The sequence below is a fragment of the Balaenoptera physalus genome, assembly GCF_965194825.1.
Source record: "Balaenoptera physalus genome assembly, chromosome: 19".
Taxonomy (NCBI): domain Eukaryota; kingdom Metazoa; phylum Chordata; class Mammalia; order Artiodactyla; family Balaenopteridae; genus Balaenoptera; species Balaenoptera physalus.
This window is the reverse complement of record NC_138900.1, coordinates 53,548,317-53,566,655: the sequence shown is the minus strand read 5'-3', so window position 1 is coordinate 53,566,655 and position 18,339 is coordinate 53,548,317. Positions and strand designations below refer to the sequence as shown.

Genomic DNA, 18,339 nt, shown 5'->3' with positions numbered 1-18,339 from the left:
AACAAAGACCCAACGCAGCACTAAATAAATAAAATAAAATTTTTAAAAATAGTATTATAAAATGAGATTGTAAAAAGTGTATATATACATAGAAAAAATGTTGAAGGATAAAACTAAAATGTAAAAATGATTATCTTTGGATGGAATTATAGAGGACTTTTATTTTCTTTATTACGTTTTGTTTTTTGCAATAGGCATACTGTATTTTTATTTGGAAAAAAAGACTTTCACATTTTGGGGGAAAAAAAGTCCTTATAAGATAATGTAGTTTTATGGATCCAAATACTAAAGGAGATTTTTGTTTTTATTTGTTTTAATTTATTTTATTTTGGCTGTGTTGGGTCTTTGTTGCTGTGCGTGGGCTTTCCCTAGTTGCAGCGAGTGGGGGCCACTCCTTGTTGCGGTTCGCGGGCCTCTCATTGTGGCGGCTTCTCCTGTTGCGGAGCATGGGCTCCAGGCGCACGGGCCCAGTAGTTGTGGCTCGTGGTCTCTAGAGCACAGGCTCAGTAGTTGTGGCGCACGGGCTTAGTTGCTCCGCGGCATGTGGGATCTTCCCGGACCAGGGCTCGACCCCGTGTCCCCTGCATTGGAAGGTGGATTCTTAACCACTGCATCACCAGGGAAGTCCCAGATTTTTGTTTTGAAAACAGCAACAGCCAGAAAGGATTCAACAAACTGGTAGCAATAGATAATGGCTGGGGAAAAAAGATTATTGTTTTTATGGTTTTGTTTATTATTGATAACTTGTATGCTTCAATTTAACAAATAATAACAACAAAAACCAAAAACAAAACTGAAGAGGCATCTCCAGGAGTCAGACCACTCAGATGTCAGTCCTGGCTGGGTTTAACTGACTTTGTGCCCTGAGCAAAGTGTTTAATATCTCTGAACATGTTTCCTCAGCTGTCCAATATTTATTTATGACTTGCTTTATTCCAAAATGGATTCTAAGTGGCTTATTATCCAGAGGGATCAAATGTGTGAAAGCACTTTGAAAAGTATCAAGCATCATGAGAATATAAGTATAAACACTTTTTGTGCCACCTCACAATTCAACCAAAGCATTTACTGATTGCCTACTACTGGTGCAGTAGTGTGTTCTGTCTTACAATTTACAAAAATATTTTCATATATATTGATTCATTTGCTCCTCACCCACCATGAGCTTGTAAACCATGAAGGCACTATAGCATAGTAGTTAAAAGTGTTGTTTTCTGGTGCTAGACTGCCTGGATTTAAACTTGCTCTTCCTCTCTTCATTGTGTGGCCTTCAGCAAGTTACCTAACAACTCTGAGCATTTCTGAACCTCAGTGTACCCGTCTGTAAAATGGAGTTAATAGTAGCACCAGCATCTTGGGACTTCCCTGACAGTCCAGTGGTTACAACTCCACGTTTCCACTGCAGAGAGCATGGGGTTGATCCCTGGTTGGAGAACTAAGGTCCCACATGCCACATGGCATGGCCAAAAAAAAAAAGTAGCATCAGCATCTTAAGGCTGATATGATCATTAAATGAGCTGATACATTTAAACTATTTAGAAACAGCAGGTGGCACTAAGTAAGGGCTCAGTAGATATTAGCTCTCTTTAGGATAAATATTATCATCCCTATTTTAGATACAAGGAAACAGAAGCTCAGGGAAATTAAATGATTTGTCACAGCTTCAAACAGCAGAGATCAGATTCAAATCTAGATTGTCCAGCTTTGGATGTATCTTTTAGTCCATACAATAATCATTCAATGAATGTGCTGCCTGAGTCTTTACACTACACCACACTGCCCTGGCTGCACAGAATATGTAGTAGACAATGCAAAAGAGACAGTCCCTACCCTGCAGATTATTATAATCTCATTGAGGAAAACTGGATTTTTTTTAATCCAGAAAAATATCAGTGATATTATTACTCAGCAGGTAAGTCCTAGTTCCCCAAAATCAGAAATATGAGAGGTCACTGGGCGCCAGAGCAGTGAAAGATGGTTTTTGGAAGACATGAAATGTCAGTTGGAATCTGTGGTACTAGAAGGGGACCTGTTCTCTTGGGCCTAGATGCAGCAGGATTCTTAAGTGACTCGGTATCAGCAGCTGAAGCCATATGACCTTTGCAGCGCATGGTGAAAGCTCTCACTACAGAAACGTGGTCAGCGTCTTTCACAAGGAACTCTTCCTGCTTCTCCACGTGCCAGAGCCCTCAGCCTAGAAAGGAAAGGAAAGAGGGGATGCAACCCTGGAGGAAATACACTGACGTGAGTCAAAGAGGCAGTTCCACTGGCCTGTTTTGCTATCTTTTGAGTTACCTGAATCTATAAATAAGCCTGAGAGACGGAGTAAAATTAGTCCCTCTGTGTCTATATAATGTTTTCACAAAAAGCATTTTTACAATTCTTTTAAGGGTGGCCCCTAAGCACAATTTATCCTGGCCTGAGAAAAGGTTTTAGGAATCAATCCTACAGTTATAACAAAAACCAGAAATGATGTAAAAATTAATATTCCAACAGCTAACTCCATACACGCTTTGACCTCCTACCAAGAGCATTAGAAATCTGCTATATGTTCCTTCAAAGTAAAGACCAAAGCCCAGAGGATACGAGGCTCTGACAAGCTTCCTCTTAGCTTTTTAAAGACTTTTTAAAAAGAGGAAACCCATAACTAATAAGAACCTGCTGTATTTAAAAACAAAAAAAAAGAGGCAACCCAAAGTGCCACCTGAGATGTTTTACATCACAATATTTTTTTAATTAATTAATTAATTAATTTGATTTTTGGCTGTGTTGGGTTTTCGTTGTTGCACACAGGCTTTCTCTAGTTGTGGCGAGCAGGGGGTACTCTATTGCGGTGGCTTCTCTTGTTGCGGAGCACGGGCTCTAGGCGCGTGGGCTTCAGTAGTTGTGGCACACAGGCTCAGTAGTTGTGGCCCACGGGCTCTAGAGCGCAGGCTCAGTAGTTGTGGTGCACGGGCTTAGTTGCTCCACGGCATGTGGGATCTTCCCGGACCAGGGCTCGAACCCATGTTCCCTACATTGGCAGGCGGATTCTTAACCACTGCGCCACCAGGGAAGTCCCTATGTCACAATATTTTGTTTTTTCTAGAGTAGCTGTACTTGGTGTGTAAATGATTCTATATTATGCTGGCACCTTTGGAGTGAAAAATCTTACCAGATATGAGACTGCAACCACCTCAAACCCCAGCTTGAGGAAATGGTGCCAGTTTCCTGTTTAGGAAGACAAAACTGAGGAGGGGGACTTAGGGGAGGGGGGAATGAAGGCAGTCGAAAGGTACAAACTTCCAGTTATAAGATAAATAAGTACTAGGGATGTTATGTACGACATGATAATGAAAGTTGCTAAGAGAATAAATCCTAAGAGTTCTCATCACAAGAAAAAAAAATTTAATTTTGTACCTATTTGAGATGCTGGCTGCTCACTAAGCTTGTGATAATCACTTCGTGATGCATGTAAGTCAGATCATCATGCTGTACACCTTATTCTTATACAGTGCTGTGTGTCAATTATGTCTCAATAAACTGGAAGGAAAAAAACAACTGAGGCCACCAGAGAAGGATGCACCATCCAGAAACAGAGCAGGGCTTCTGACTCATTGTTTCCTACTCAAGTAATTTTATTTCCTTAGTATGGGCACCGTCATTTCCCTGGAAGGATTCACGGTAAAATGGTTTACATTTCCTTTAAGTGCATAGCCCCATCCTTGTTCTTTTAAAATCAGTCAGTCTTACAAGTTGCTTTAAAATTAGCCTGGGAAGTCCAAGAAGTGTTGGGACATCCACAGTAACTGGGGCAGCCAGTTCCTGGTACCCAGTTCAGGGAACACCAAACTCCTCCGCCAAGCTATTCACACATGCCAGAGGATGATCTAGGACTTGACCAGGTGCCAGGGTGAGGTGCCTTATCCCAAGGAGAGGCAGACAGAGAACCATAAAGTTTAAGAGATGGAAGAGATTGTAAATGAGAAAACTTCAGACCCACACACAGGTGGCCATATTAAAATTGGTGTCCAGGAGCCCTGATTCCCAAACAAATAGTCAATCCAGGACTAAGGAATTAGGTGGTTTCATCAGCATTTCAAGTCTCGGTTAAGAGCTTCAAAATCGACTTCCTCAGAACCATAATGACATTGTTTTATATTATGAAAGTAAAGGGTATGTGTTACACATATATACTGAAGTATTTACAGATGAAATTATAGGCATAATGTTTGAGATTTACTTTAAATTCCTTCTCTCTCAAAAAAAAAAAAAAGAGGAAGAGATAGGTAGATGAAATAAAAGCAGCACAATATTGATAACTGTTGAAACTGAGGGATGGTTACATGAAAGTTCATTATATTATTCGCTCTAATTTTGTATATGTTTAAAATTTTCACAATAAAGTTTTCTTTGTTTTATTTTTGAGCAGAGGACTTGAATTCCTAGAAGCTGAGCAATACACAAGGTGGTTCAGACAAAAATTTCAGCAAGGAAAATCAGAGTCAAATTATGTCTGAGGGCTTCCCTGGTGGCGCAGTGGTTGAGAATCCGCCTGCCAAGTCAGGGGACATGGGTTGGAGCCCTGGTCCGGAAGATCCCACATGCTGCAGAGCAACTAAGCCTGTGCGCCACAACTACTGAGCCTGCACTCTAGAGCCCGCGAACCACAACTACTGACCCCACGTGTCACAACTACTGAACCCCGCGCGCCTAGAGCCCGTGCTCCACAACAAGAGAAACCACCGCAATGAGAAGCCCGCGCACCGCAACAAAGACCCAACGCAGACAAAAATAAATTTAAAAAAAATTATGTCTGAAATATAAAATCTTTTTAAAAAGAGCTTCACGAGGTCAGAAATGCTTAGCAAGGCGAAAAGAATAAAACAATTTCTCTTTACTTCATACCGAAGGAACAAAGAGTAAAAATAATTAATGCATATGGTTCTTTAGTGTTTTTTTTTTGACTTCTCCAGAATTACGTACACAAAGTTATGAGATTTTTATACTATTTTCAACATAAGAGAAAATTGTTTTCACTACATAGTAATTAAATATATCTACTCTAAATCACTACACATTAAAGACTTTCAAAATTGACCAGCTCTTAAAAATGTTCTTTGCAGTCTATACTGTGGTATTGTCAAGAGGTAGATATAAGACTATAGCCCTATTTTCTCATGAATTCATCATAAAAACACATCAAATATCAGCTAAATGATTGCAAATATGCTCCCTGGCCTTAAAAAAAAAACTTCACAAAGATCATTTTACTATTCAAAAGCCCATTTAGAAATACGTTCTAGCGCTGCTTGGAGTCCCATTCCAGATTCAGTTCCTCTAACCACACTGACCTGTCTTCCAGGAGAGAGGGATGAGAAATAAGGGGCTGGAGATGACACAGGTGAGGGCTCTGCTGCTAATACTGGCGATGCCCCAAGTGGATCACCCATTCCTGCTACAGCTCCACCTCCTCTGCGAAGAGCACTTTTCTTGACATCCTCGGTGAATTCAGTATTAACCAGGCCTGCTGGGGCTTCAGCCTGAGGCAAGAATCACATTGGCTTCTCAATTTACTACACATTTGTTCACTGCATACCTACTACACTCCAAGCACTCTTGGAAACCCGGGGGAAGAAACAGCGAGCAAGGACACATGGTTTCTGCCCTCATGAAGTTTAGAGTCCAGGGTAAGTCAATGACAGTTACAGCAAACTTCAGGCTTTCTGGCCCACATACTTCTTCTTTCTCTTCTGTTTCAATGGCTGTGTTTTGAGTGCTTATGAGGTCAGACACTGTGGTACACCAGTGATTAAGAGCTAGATGTCAAAAAAAAGAGCTAGATGTCAATATGCATAGATATGTCTACAAGAAAGTTTATCATACTTTAAGCAGTGGTAAACTCTGGATGTATCCGTTCATTTGACAAAATCTATTGACCTTGTGATATAAACCAGGCATAGTGCTGGGAATGCCACAGTGAACAAAACAGACAAAAGTCCCTGTCCTCGTGGATCTGATATTGCAGGGGGAGAGACAGATAAGAAACAAGATCACTAAGTGAACGATAACAGTGTGTTAGATACAGATAAGATTGATAGAGAAAAAATATAAAACAGTGAAGAGGGAAGAGAAGGTAGCTGGGAAGGGCTTTGCAGAGAAGAGAACATTCAAATACAGACCTGAAGAAAGTGAGGGAGGGACCAGGAGGAGAGCTAGAGAACACAGAGTCCCAAAGTACAAAGGTCCTGAGGAGGGAGCAGGTGTGTGTTTGAAGCACGAGGAGGCCAGTGCGGCTGAGGCAGAGTAAACAAGTGGAGAGTAGAGGGAATGAGGCGAGAGAGAAGAGGTGAGAGTAGGTGTGGGTGGCCTCCTCAGTCATAGGAAAGCCGTTGCCTATTATCCTAAGTGAAATAAAAAGCCATTGGAGAGTTTTAAAAGCAGAGGTGTTACATGATCTGACCTACGTACTAACCAGATCTCTGACTGCTGCATTGTACATCAGTTAATGGGGAAAAGGGGTAGAAGCAGAAAAACCAGTTAAGAGGGTACTGCAATCATCCAGACCAGAGACTATTGCAGGTTAGATCGTGGTACTGTCAGTGGAGATGGTGAGAAGTGACAGAATTCTGGAAGGTAGAGTAACTGGGATTCGTTGAAGATTGGTTGGGCTAGGGGCTGAGAGAAAGGGAAGATATCAAGATTTTCCCCTAGCATAGAATTACCACTAACTATAGAATGAGTACATTCTTGGAAAGGGTGAGAGCACTTTTGGACATGGTAAGTTTGAGCTGCATCTGAAACATCCTAGTGAAGATATCAAGAAGGCAGGCGAGGGACTTCCCTGGCGGTCCAGTGGTTAAGACTCCCGCACTTCCAATGCAGGGGGCGCGGGTTCCATCCCTGGTCGGGGAACTAAGATCCCGCGGGCTGTGCTGCATGGCCAAAAAGAAGAAGAAGAAAAAAGGCAGATGACGGGCCTCCCTGGTGGCGCAGTGGTTGAGAATCCGCCTGCCAATGCAGAGGACACGGGTTCGACCCCTGGTCTGGGAGGATCCCACATGCCGCGGAGCAACTGGGCCCATGAGCCACAACTACTGAGCCTGCGCGTCTGGAGCCTGTGCTCCACAACAAGAGAGGCCGCGATAGTGAGAGGCCCGTGCACCCCGATGAAGAGTGGCCCCCGCTTGCCACAACTAGAGAGAGACCACGCACAGAAACGAAGACCCAACACAGCCAAAAAATAAATAAATAAATTAATTAATTATTTTTAAAAAGGCAGGTGAATGCATCAGCCTGGAGTTCATATCAGCCTAGAGGCCTTAGCTAGTGATAAACATGTGGAAGTCCTCACCACAAAGATGGGATTAAAAACTACAATGTTGGATGAAATCACCTAGAGAATAGGGAAGAAGAAGTGGTCCAGAGACTGAGCTCTTAGGCACAACTCTGGTGGCATTTCATGTGGCTTTTACTTCTTCTTAGTCCCTTTCTGTATTGTCTAAATTTTTTTTACAACATGTCATTTTTCAACAAACCACATATTCTTTGGAAAAGAAAAAAAGAGTCCCTTTCAGGAAACCATCAAGAGCAAAGCATCAGAAAAGACAGGTGTGCCCTTTAATCACAATCCAACATGGTACATGCTGCCAATTTGAGGGCATTAAGGGAGAAATTTCTCTTGCCCTAAAACAATTCATGACCACTTTTGGAAGCTTCATCCATCCTCTGTGATAATGATGAGGATGAAAAGCAAAACTTGATTATGTTTGCTATGTGCCAGGTACTGCATATAAATTCCTTATACATATTAGCTCATTTAATCATCTCAACAAATTTATGAGATTTGTTAATAACTCTTAACTGTTATTAACCCCCTTCTTACAGTCCAGAGAACTGAGTCTTTGAGAGGATAAGTCACTTGCCTGAAGTCTCACAGTTAATAAATGGTGGAGCTAGGATCTGAATATGGGTTGTTTCACTACTGAACTCAAACTGTGAAACAAGGCTAAATGATGGTGCCTTGTGCCTTTGGATCTTGTAGCCTTTATTCCAAGAGCTCTTTATTAAAATGCAAAATAACCGTCAGATAAAGCTGAGATCTTAAGAACTAAAAACATTTTATACGCTTCTAGGTATAACACTAGGTAACTTCATCTTTGTTTTCCACTCTATTGCTAACAACTTAAAAGGGTCATCTGACCACAGAAGTCCAGCTCTGCTAGAAAAAGTATGTGGGTGGAGAAAAGGTGCAGATGTCACCTGTTTACAATCCTGCCAGAGCTACTCTGGAAGCCACATACCTAACTTAAAAAAAAAATATCTTCTGGTGCACGGTAAGAATCTTTGCTTTAAGTCAATTCTCTCTTCTTGAAAGTACTGACCATAAAGGTTGCTTTGGATTTATACGGGCCATTATAGTTCTTAGCCATTTCTATCAGGTACTGTTCCACTAGAACCTGGGGTAGAGTGTTCACGTTCAATTTACACATTAGCTGCAAAATAAAGAGCATAAGAAACAAAAAGAGTTTAAGTGGTCTTTCAATTCTGAATCATAGTACTTCATTTTTCTAGTCTCTGTTATGTAAGATGTATAATTTTTATTTTTATTTTATTTTATTTTTTATTTATTATTTATTTGGCTGTGTCGGGTCTTAGTTGTGGCATGCGGGGTCTTTTGTTGTGGCGCCCGGGCTTCTCTCTAGGTGTGGTGCACAGGCTCCAGAGCACGCGGGCTCAGTAGTTGTGGCGCGCGGGCTTAGTTGCCCCGTGGCATGTGGGATCTTAGTTCCCTGACCAGGGATCAAACCCACGCCCCCTGCATTGGAAGGCAGATTCTTAACCACCAGGGAAGTCCCAAGATGTATAATTTTTAAAAGATGTATAATTTAGAAACAACAAGGAGGGGCCCTGCTTGTATCATAAGACAGCCTTGTCCTAGGGCAAAGGAACCAAGTAGAATGAGAGGAAGAATATAAACACAAGAAAAAGTATTTAGAGGTAAGAATTCTGATTTCGGGATAAACATTTTGAATTATGTCAGAGGTGATAGTCAACATATTCAACAAGGCACTATCCAATCAGAATGGACACCCTGAATGATGAGAGTGCCCACCAGCCTGAAACAGCTATTGTGGCCACATCCCCGTGTCCCAGCTGAATGTCTGTCTGAATTATGTATGTGGTCATGATTAAGATGTTCAAAAGTTGAAACTTCTAAGTTGGATTAACTTCCTTCATATTACTAGGCCAGTTACATTTAGGAAAATGTATGCTTTCTTGATAAAGAAATCAGCTCAGTTTTCTTGACTCTAGCTTTTTGATAAAGATCTGAGTTTTCTAGTCCAAAAGCTTTATTTAAAGTTGTGCTGCCTCTAATGCAAAACTTATTTCTAAACATCTTTCAGCCTGCACAAAATTATATGTTCTGAGTTTGCTCATATTTGCTTTTCCCAGACTTCTTGGTTTAAAAAATAATGTGTGTCTCTGGAAATGGTACTACCCAAGAGCTGACACTTCCAATCTCGTTGCTTTGACACAGCTGACCATAATTCTCAGCTGTACTTCTTACACAGCCGATTAGACACCTGCAGCAAACCATCACCAAGAAAGAAACAAAGGCAAAATTCATCAGGTTATGGCAAATTTGCTTTAGATGAAGAACCACCAAAATAGCAAAACCAATTTCATGTTACCTCATTGGAATTATGTTCTTTTAGCTTCAAAACAACAATAACAATAAAACAAGTGCCTTGCTTTTAAGTATCTGATAAATGTGAAACTTAAAACCTCTATTTCTAAACACCTGATAAGTTATAACACCCCAACCCTCACAAAAGAAACCCAGTTTCAAGTTTTTTGTTTTTTTATAAATTTATTTATTTACCTATTTTTGGCTGTGTTGGGTCTTTGTTGCTGGGCGCGGGCTTCCTCTAGTTGTGGCGAGCGGGGGCTACTCTTCGTTGCGGTGCGCGGGCTTCTTATTGCGGTGGCTTCTCTTGTTGCGGAGCACAAACTCTAGGCGCATGGGCTTCAGTAGTTGTGGCACACGGGCTCAGTAGCTGTGGTGCACGAGCTTAGTTGCTCCGCGCATGTGGGATCTTTCCAGACCAGGGCTTGAACCTGTGTCCCCTGCATTGGCAGGTGGATTCTTAACCACTGCACCACCAGGGAAGCCCCCCCAGTTTCAAGTTTTGTTTTATTTTGTTTTATTTGTTGCCATTGCCATTTTAAAAAAAAAGTATTTTTCACTTAAAGACCAACAGAAGAAAATATTTCTTTGGTTAACCCTTAGGAGAAAAAAGGATCCTCCAATTAATCCTAAAACACCAAGCAAGTAACACTAGTGATACCCTCACCTACGTCGTGACACAGGCAGTTAAAAACAGTCAAACAACTATTTTCAACTCAGGCATCTCTGACTGGAGGTGAGAAGCTACCCAGATTAGTAGATACAGATTCAGACAGACCAGAATCCAGTTCCCTAAAGGAAACATAAAAATATCAGGGTTTTATGTTTCCCTCTTTCCCCACGGACAATACTCAAAATATAATGTTAAATAAAAAATTTTTTAAAACTTAAATTAGAATACAAACCTATATGTATATATCTGTATATATACACACACATAGATACATACAGACATATAGACTGAAAGGAATATACTAAAATTCTTACCTCCAGATTTGGTGATTACGGACTCTTTTTTGTATTTCCCAACTTTTCTACACATTTATGCTACGTCTTTACAGCTCAGGGGGAAAAATACAACTATTTGGTTTTAAAAATGGCTCTGTGGACTGACATATTCTTGTCAAGCAGGACTAGTTCTCTATTAAGTAGAGACAGTGTTCTTTGACACAGTCCCGACAAGGTAGAGCCCACCCCCTCCCTCACTAGGTGGCAGGGATGCCTTGTCATTCCTTTGAGCCTGCAAATGATGCAAGTTCAATAGGTCTCACTTTGTGGCCTGGATCAAGCTAAACCGAGCCAGCAGCAGGTCACAGTACAGCTCCAGGATCTCCACGGCCTCCACGAGGTAGTCTTCTCCAATAACGTGTTCCACTCAGATCCCAGCTCGTTCATCTTTCACAGCAGCCGGGTGGTCAGCCACTTCCTTCCTTGTTTTCTGGGCCTGCTCAGCTGCAGCACAGAGCATGCATATGGAAAAATGAATGGGCAAAGAGGAGTTTGTTGAATAAATCAGGCAGGTTACACGATAGTGTGAAATAATGTTTTTATTTTAAAAAGACAGGGAATTCCCTGGTGGCCTAGTGGTTAGGATTCTGGGCTTTCACTGCCGTGGCCCAGGTTGAATCCCTGGTCGGGGAACTGAGATCCCACAATTCGCACAGCGCAGTCAAAAAAAAAATTTTTTTTTAATAAATAAATAATTTTTAAAAATATACAAGATATACCATATGTGCATAAAGTTATCAGTGTTTTTTTTTTGTTATCAGTGTTTTGAACTAGGTTTGTCATTATCTTTTTTTTTTTTTTTCTTGGCATGCGGTATCTTCTGCAACCAGGGATCAAACCCGTGCCCCCTGCGTTGGGAGCACAGAGTCTTAACCACTGGACTGCCAGGGAAGTTCTAGATTGGTCTTTATCAAAGCGTCAGCCCTAGATCAGCAACATCAGCATCACCTGGGAACTTGTTAGAAATGAAGAGTTGTGGGCCCACCCCAGAAATAAATACTAAATCAGAAACTGAAAGTGGAGCCCAGCGATCTATGTTTGAAGAAGCCCTCCGGATTCTGACACCTGTTACAGGTTGTGAACCACTGCTCTGGCAGGGGGTGGGGTGGGGGTGGATGGGTGGTGGTCCTTAACAGGTGATCTTTATTTTATCCTTTCAGGTTACTTTTATGTTCTAAAATGTTCCATACTGAACATTTATTATTTTTTTAATAAAAAGAGTAGTTATTTTCAAAATGAGAGTGCATGTCATGGTTTGCATTTTAAAAAATGTTTTCTTATATACAGTTCCATTTGATCTGAGTAACACCTGTGTGAGGTTTCCATGTTATCTGCATTTTACAGCTGAGAAAAATTGGGATTCTGAGAGATTAAATGGCTTGCCCATGTTCACATGACTAGGAGTAACTGGTCAAATTGGAACTCAAAACTAAATCTTCAGGCTGCAAATTCCTATGCTTTTCCACCACATTATGCCATAGAATGAACAAGTCGAGTCATGTTGGAGATGTAACAAATGTAACCTGTCCCAGATTAATCCACCGAGATAAGGGAAGTCTTACTACCTTGAGCTATCAACTGATGACTGAGCCTGGGGAAATGGGCTTTTCATGACTCAGGGAAAGCTGAGCCTTCAAATCATACACTCTGCCTGTCTGCCATACCCTAAAAGTGATGCTCACCTTCTAATCATGAATAGAAAGAGTTACTCTGTCACTGCAAAAAATCTTGACTTGAGACTGCATTTGAATCTGAAATAAATGCAAAGCTCAGTACTTGGAAGGTTGCTTCGCTAAGTTCAAAGTACCAAAATGGCCTTTGCCCTGGACATCACAGAGAAGAGAAATCACAGTAAAACCGGACTGTTTCAGATAAATGCTGAACTGTTGTTACACAAGTGCTAATATTGGAAAACATTTATTGGGTGCCCAGGTTATAGTCTGTATTACAAATAGAACCCTGGAGTGATAGAAGGTCAAGATTATTATCTCCCTTTAAAAAAGAATATATTTAGGTAAGACAGCACTCATTAGTTTTATTTATCTCAAATCACTCAGGCATTCCATGTTTAAATCTCTCTATTTGTAAAGAGAGGATAAAACGTATCTGAATAATAATATGTATCACTGATTGTCAAAATCGAATAAAAGAACACATGGGCATGCAGTTTAAAATTCACAAGTTCTGGGGCTTCCCTGGTGGTGCAGTGGTTGAGAATCTGCCTGCCAATGCAGGGAACACGGGTTCGAGCCTTGGTCTGGGAAGATCCCACATGCCGCGGAGCAACTAGGCCCGTGAGCCACAACTACTGAGCCTGCGCGTCTGGAGCCTGTGCTCGGCAATGAGAGGGCGCGACAGTGAGAGGCCCGCGCACCGCGATGAAGAGTGGCCCCCGCTCGCCGCAACTAGAGAAAGCCCTCGCACAGAAACGAAGACCCAACACAGCCAAAAATAAATATAAATAAATAAATAAAAAATTAAAAAAAAAATTCACAAGTTCTATGTACACCATCAATGTCATCCTCTTTGTTCATGGTAACCATAATGGGTACCACTGGTTTCCCCTAAATTTCATTTGTTTGGGGTACTTTCCTTAGGCTCCTGTTATCTAAGTAATGCCCAAACACCCTCTGCAAGATTTGGCTAAAGAATGCCCAAAAATCAGTTTGGAAGTTTGGGTAACATCTGCCTCTCTACTTCTATAATCTAATAGGCTATAGTAATTCAATAATAAATAGTGCTATTTACAGAGCACTAGGAAAACTGTGTTTATATGCAATACTTATTTCACCTGAACCCTCCTCATAATCAGAGATCATGTTTCTCAGTTTATTGAGGGGTCCATCGCACATGTGATCCATTGGAATAAGGAAAGAGAAAAAGGCAACGTAAAATAAGTTGGACTTATAGAAAGAAGACAACAGGCATCAGCTACTACTCCTGCTCATGGGTATAACACTACTTGAGCTGTCATGTGATAGAAGAAATAGCATTTTTTGTGTGTGTTTGAAAAAAGCTAAGGAAGCTCTTTCAGAAAAATTTGCCCGGGAGCTCAAACTTAATAGCTACTGCACATCTAAAAAGGCTTGGCTAGATAAAGTTCTATGCTTTGGTGGAGAGAAGTCCAGTAATTTGGACATAATGCTACAATTTAAACCTTTGGAGACTTTTCCTTTCTTTTTTTTTTTTTTTTTTTTGGCCACACCGGGCAGCACTCAGGATCTTAGTTCCTTGAGCAGGGATAGAACCCGTGCCCCCTGCAGTGGAAGCACGGAGTCCTAACCATTGGGCCACCAGGGAATTCCCTAGAAACCTCTTTTAAAATTAAACTTTTTATTTTGAGATAATTGTAGATTCACATGCAGCTTGTAAGAAGTAATACAGAACAACCCAGGGTACCCTTTACCCAGTTTTCCCTGGTGGTAATAGCTTGCAAAACCAAGATATTGGTATTGACACAGAACTGTCAAGATACAGAATGTCAAGATACAGAACTGTGTTTGGAAACTTTAAAATGATTTGATCACTATAATAATCATTCCCGCAATTCAGAAACACTCCTTTAAATTCCAGAGTTGCTAAGTAAGGTCTTAGGAGATATGTCATGGGGCTGGGAGGTGGTGGCACAGAGGATTGCACAGGAATCTGAGAGGCAGCTTGCTGTGTTGCCTGGAGAATTTACTCATTTATCTTTTTTTTCCAGGAATTTTAAGCGATTGACAACCAGTTGCAAGTTGACGCAAAGGGGATCAGCTTTGAAGGAAGAGCTGAAATGATTTCACCACAAGGCACAGCAGCTCGCACATCACCTTGCTGAGAAGTTCCCCAGCCAAAGACAGAGTTATCAGAGGCTCTAATTTTTCCACATCCACTTTATTTATTCAACAAATCCCGTGTAAGGAATTCCTGGCTGCTTAGTACTGGCCTTAATAGACTTGTTTCTCTGTGGACCAATTCCCCAGATACAACCCTTGTGATTCAAATAAGGGTTAGATCTCCTTCAGTTTATTCCAATTGTCAGTGTTTTTACTGCAACTTTTGAGAGTTCTGCAGGAAGTTTCTGACAAAAATGAAAGTCTTTGGCAAGTGTCTGAGGAAGTAGACAACAGAGGGAGATTCCCCTCCCCAACGAACATAATAGTCACTTACGGAGAAATTATAAAACCTCCTTCTAAATAAAATATTTATGAATTTGAAAGGGAAATCCCCATTGGAATCTGGAGAGGTTGCATAACGTTAAAAGCATGTGCAAATGAGAACACAGAGAAGTAGATAAAACAGAAGCTTGAAAATTGCACATTCCTACATTTGGCCAGCTAGAAAACTTTTGAAAAATAGTTTAATACCAGGAACCAACACGTTTCTAGGGAAAGCTAAATCTGCTAAGGATTTCTATAATTTCAATGTATGCTTGAGATTAGTTGTTGTTTCTGCCATTGGATCTAAAGATAAAAGTTCCAGGGGCTTCCCTGGTGGCGCAGTGGTTAAGAATCCGCCTGCCAGTGCAGGGGACACGGGTTCCAGCCCTGGTCCGGGAAGATCCCACGTGCCACGGAGCAACTAAGCCCGTGAGCCACAACTCCTGAAGCCCTGGCGCCTAGAGCCCGTGCTCTGCAACGAGAAGCCACCGCAATGAGAAGCCTGTGCACCGCAACGAAGAGTAGCCCCTGCTCACTGCAACTAGAGAAAGCCCATGCACAGCAGCAAAGACCCAACGCAGTCAAAAATAAATAATAATAAAAATTTAAAAAATAATAATATAAAGATAAAAGTTCCTTTCCTAAAATGATACCTTGGCATGCTAAAGCATACAAGCAGGAAGACATGACAGTATGAAAAAAGCCACCTACTCCTCTTATAACACACATGGTTTCCCAAGTTAACAGCACTTCTCTCTGGTTTGATCCCTTAATGTCAAAAAAAGTTGGGATAGTTGTCTGAGCTTACCCTGCCTGTACTAAATGTCTAGAAAAATCACCAACTAGGAACTAAGCAAACATAGAGCTGGTCTGAAACTCCTGCTTGCTTTTAGGGAGAGTAACTAGCATGGCAGGGTTTTGTCCTTGTTATTTTCTGTCCAGCAGAGTAGCTCAAGCTCTCTCATCATACAAATTCAACCTACACACATCAAAGAAATTTAATAGGAATCCAGGGAAATGGAAGAGGTGGACAAAGCAGACTAAAATTTAATTTTTCAGTCCCGAAATGTCCCAAATACCTTTAAAAAATCTCTTTTCACTTTATCAGTTCTTAAAATTCTGTCGAAATTTAAGGAAAAAAAACTGTGAAAGAAAATGAAGGATTTTCAGATGAGACTGAAAACAGCCAATAGGCGAAATAGATGAGAATAGAAATAAGGAAATGAGAGCAAAAGAATTAGCAAGGGAAGTCTCCCATTTGGGGATATCTTTGTGAAATTTCATTCAACGACTATTTATTGAGCCAATTACAGTTTTTAAAACCCTCAGTTGACTTAATATAAAAAACTTTAATAGGGAATTGTCCATATTCCAGAGAATAATACAGATTTTTAGAGAAGTGAGGTAACTTTCGGTTATTTAAGTATCTTAAATTTAAAACTGTATTAGTTTACTTATCACTAACATTCCTGTCAAACTGTCACTATGGGGCTTCCTACCATCAATATGTACAACCAAAGACATGAGGATGGCTTGGAGTAAAGAATTCTAGAAGAGGATACAGCAGCTATGACCCACCCTTTTGGGACTGCAGCACCAAACCAGGAAATCACCAGTGTTTCACCAATCAGAACATCCTTTTTTAAAAAAAATTAGACACACCTTTGCACCAAGTCATTATGTTAATGTCTGGTAGCCAAAAAACTTTTTGTTTGCATCTACCAGTGTCTGCTCTTTCAACTTTGCCTGAAAACCAGCTCTCTGAGGGTGTATCTTGATCTGGGAGAAACTGGTTATCCTTGAATACACCTGGATGGTCTCTATCTTGGCAGTTTTAATGCCGGTTTAGTGAGCTAAGCAATGAACTAGAAACCATTCTGCCAGTTAGTACTAAAATGGGGCCACTGAACGACCACAGGACTTCCTTCTTGGCCAAACTGAGAAGACAACTGTCATGAATAATATTAATATTCACAAAGCAAAGTTCTCTATTGATTTAGATGGCTACAAATCAGTAGTGTCACTATATTTTACCCACTGGTGCAAGGTGTGTGTGTCTGTGTGTGTAGTGTTCAATAATTTTGATAATTCTCTGTTCCCACCCAAGTGAGAAAATATCAAAGTTGAGGTCTAAGCGTTCTCTAGAAAGAATCTTAGAGATCATATACTTTATTTGTATTTTAACTTACTCATTTTAGTATTTCTAAGGTAATATTCTCATTAAAAAATCCAAACAGTAACATAAGTCCCTTTTGTTCCTCTTGGCCACCACCCAATTCCACTTTCCTCTCCCGAGATAACAAATGCTAGCTAGTTGTTACATATCCTTCCACTCCTTTTCTGTACAAATACATAAATATATGCAACTGTAACATTACATGTCTTTTAACAACAAATACGTGATCTCACACTGTATATATCTGCTTATTTTTTCACTTAAAATGTTTTGAGAGCTCTCCTATCTACATTTCACCCCCACCCCTTCATTCAGTTCAAGTTCCTCATTTCACAGAAGTGGAAACCCAAGTATAAAGTAGTAAAATGATTTTCCAAAGGCTGGATAGCTAGAGCCCAGCCAGTAGTACTTTCAAAATCAAACAAAAATCAATGATTATTTACTGAACAAAGTTTGCAGAAACTGAAAAGGGAAAAATCTGCTCAGAATCCAATCTCTCCAACAGTTAAAGTTACTTTTTTCTCAGTTCAGTTTTTGTCTGTATGCAGAACTACTTTTTTACATAGTTGTAATCAAAGCATAAATTCAATTGGTGTTCATTTTTTTTTCACTTAGCTTTTTTTTTTTTTTCTTCTATTTTGGCTGAGCTGTGGGGCTTGCAGGGATGTGGAATTTTAGTTCCCTGATCAGGGATTGAACCTGGCACCAGCAGTGAAAGCGCCGGGTCCTAACCACTGGACCGCCAGGGAATTCCCTTTTTTCATTTAAGTTAATCAGATGTTCATATTACTATAAAGTCGACTAGTTTATTGGCAATGAATGGTGACCTCATAGTTCATCAAGTAGTCAAGCCCTCTTCCCTCTAAACTAAGCTGCTTCCCACTGTACTAACCCCCATCCTCTCATTACTCACAGACTTTCAAGACACTAGCTTCACTTTCCCCTAGATCCTGGTTCCGGCCCATTCTCATCCCCCTCAGAGCCATTTCTTAACTCTTAAAGAGCTCCATCTCCATCCTGGGTTTCTAGGGGAATCTCATTACCCTCCTGGGCCGGGGTTGCCTCGGAGCTCTCCGAGGTTCCCAAAACAAGTCTTCACAAAGTCAGGTCCCGAAGTCCAGGAAATGATGGCCACGCCTCAGGGCTGTGTTTGGGAACCCCCCAGAATTTACTGGAGTAGACAGATATCAGGGTCCTTGTGGGGTCAGGGTGAGGGGGCCGGGCCCAGTCCTATTTACGTGAGCCGGCCCCAGGGAGAGGAGTTCGTTTTCCCACCAGAGGGGGGCGCTGGGGGCGACGGTCGGACAGCCTGCACAGTCCTCTCCCGGGTACTCCTGGGCGTCGCT

At 41.0% G+C, this 18,339-nt stretch overlaps 1 long non-coding RNA gene across 1 annotated transcript; it reads right to left on the bottom strand.

Annotated features, from left to right (window-relative positions):
* Positions 1–297: 297 nt before the first annotated feature.
* LOC309649355 lies at positions 298–18,271 on the bottom strand. Its single transcript, XR_014257051.1, has 2 exons — positions 18,037–18,271; positions 298–11,122 (listed from the first exon to the last, which is right to left on the bottom strand). It is a non-coding gene; the product is annotated as an uncharacterized lncRNA (long non-coding RNA).
* Between the last annotated feature and the right edge of the window lie 68 nt (positions 18,272–18,339).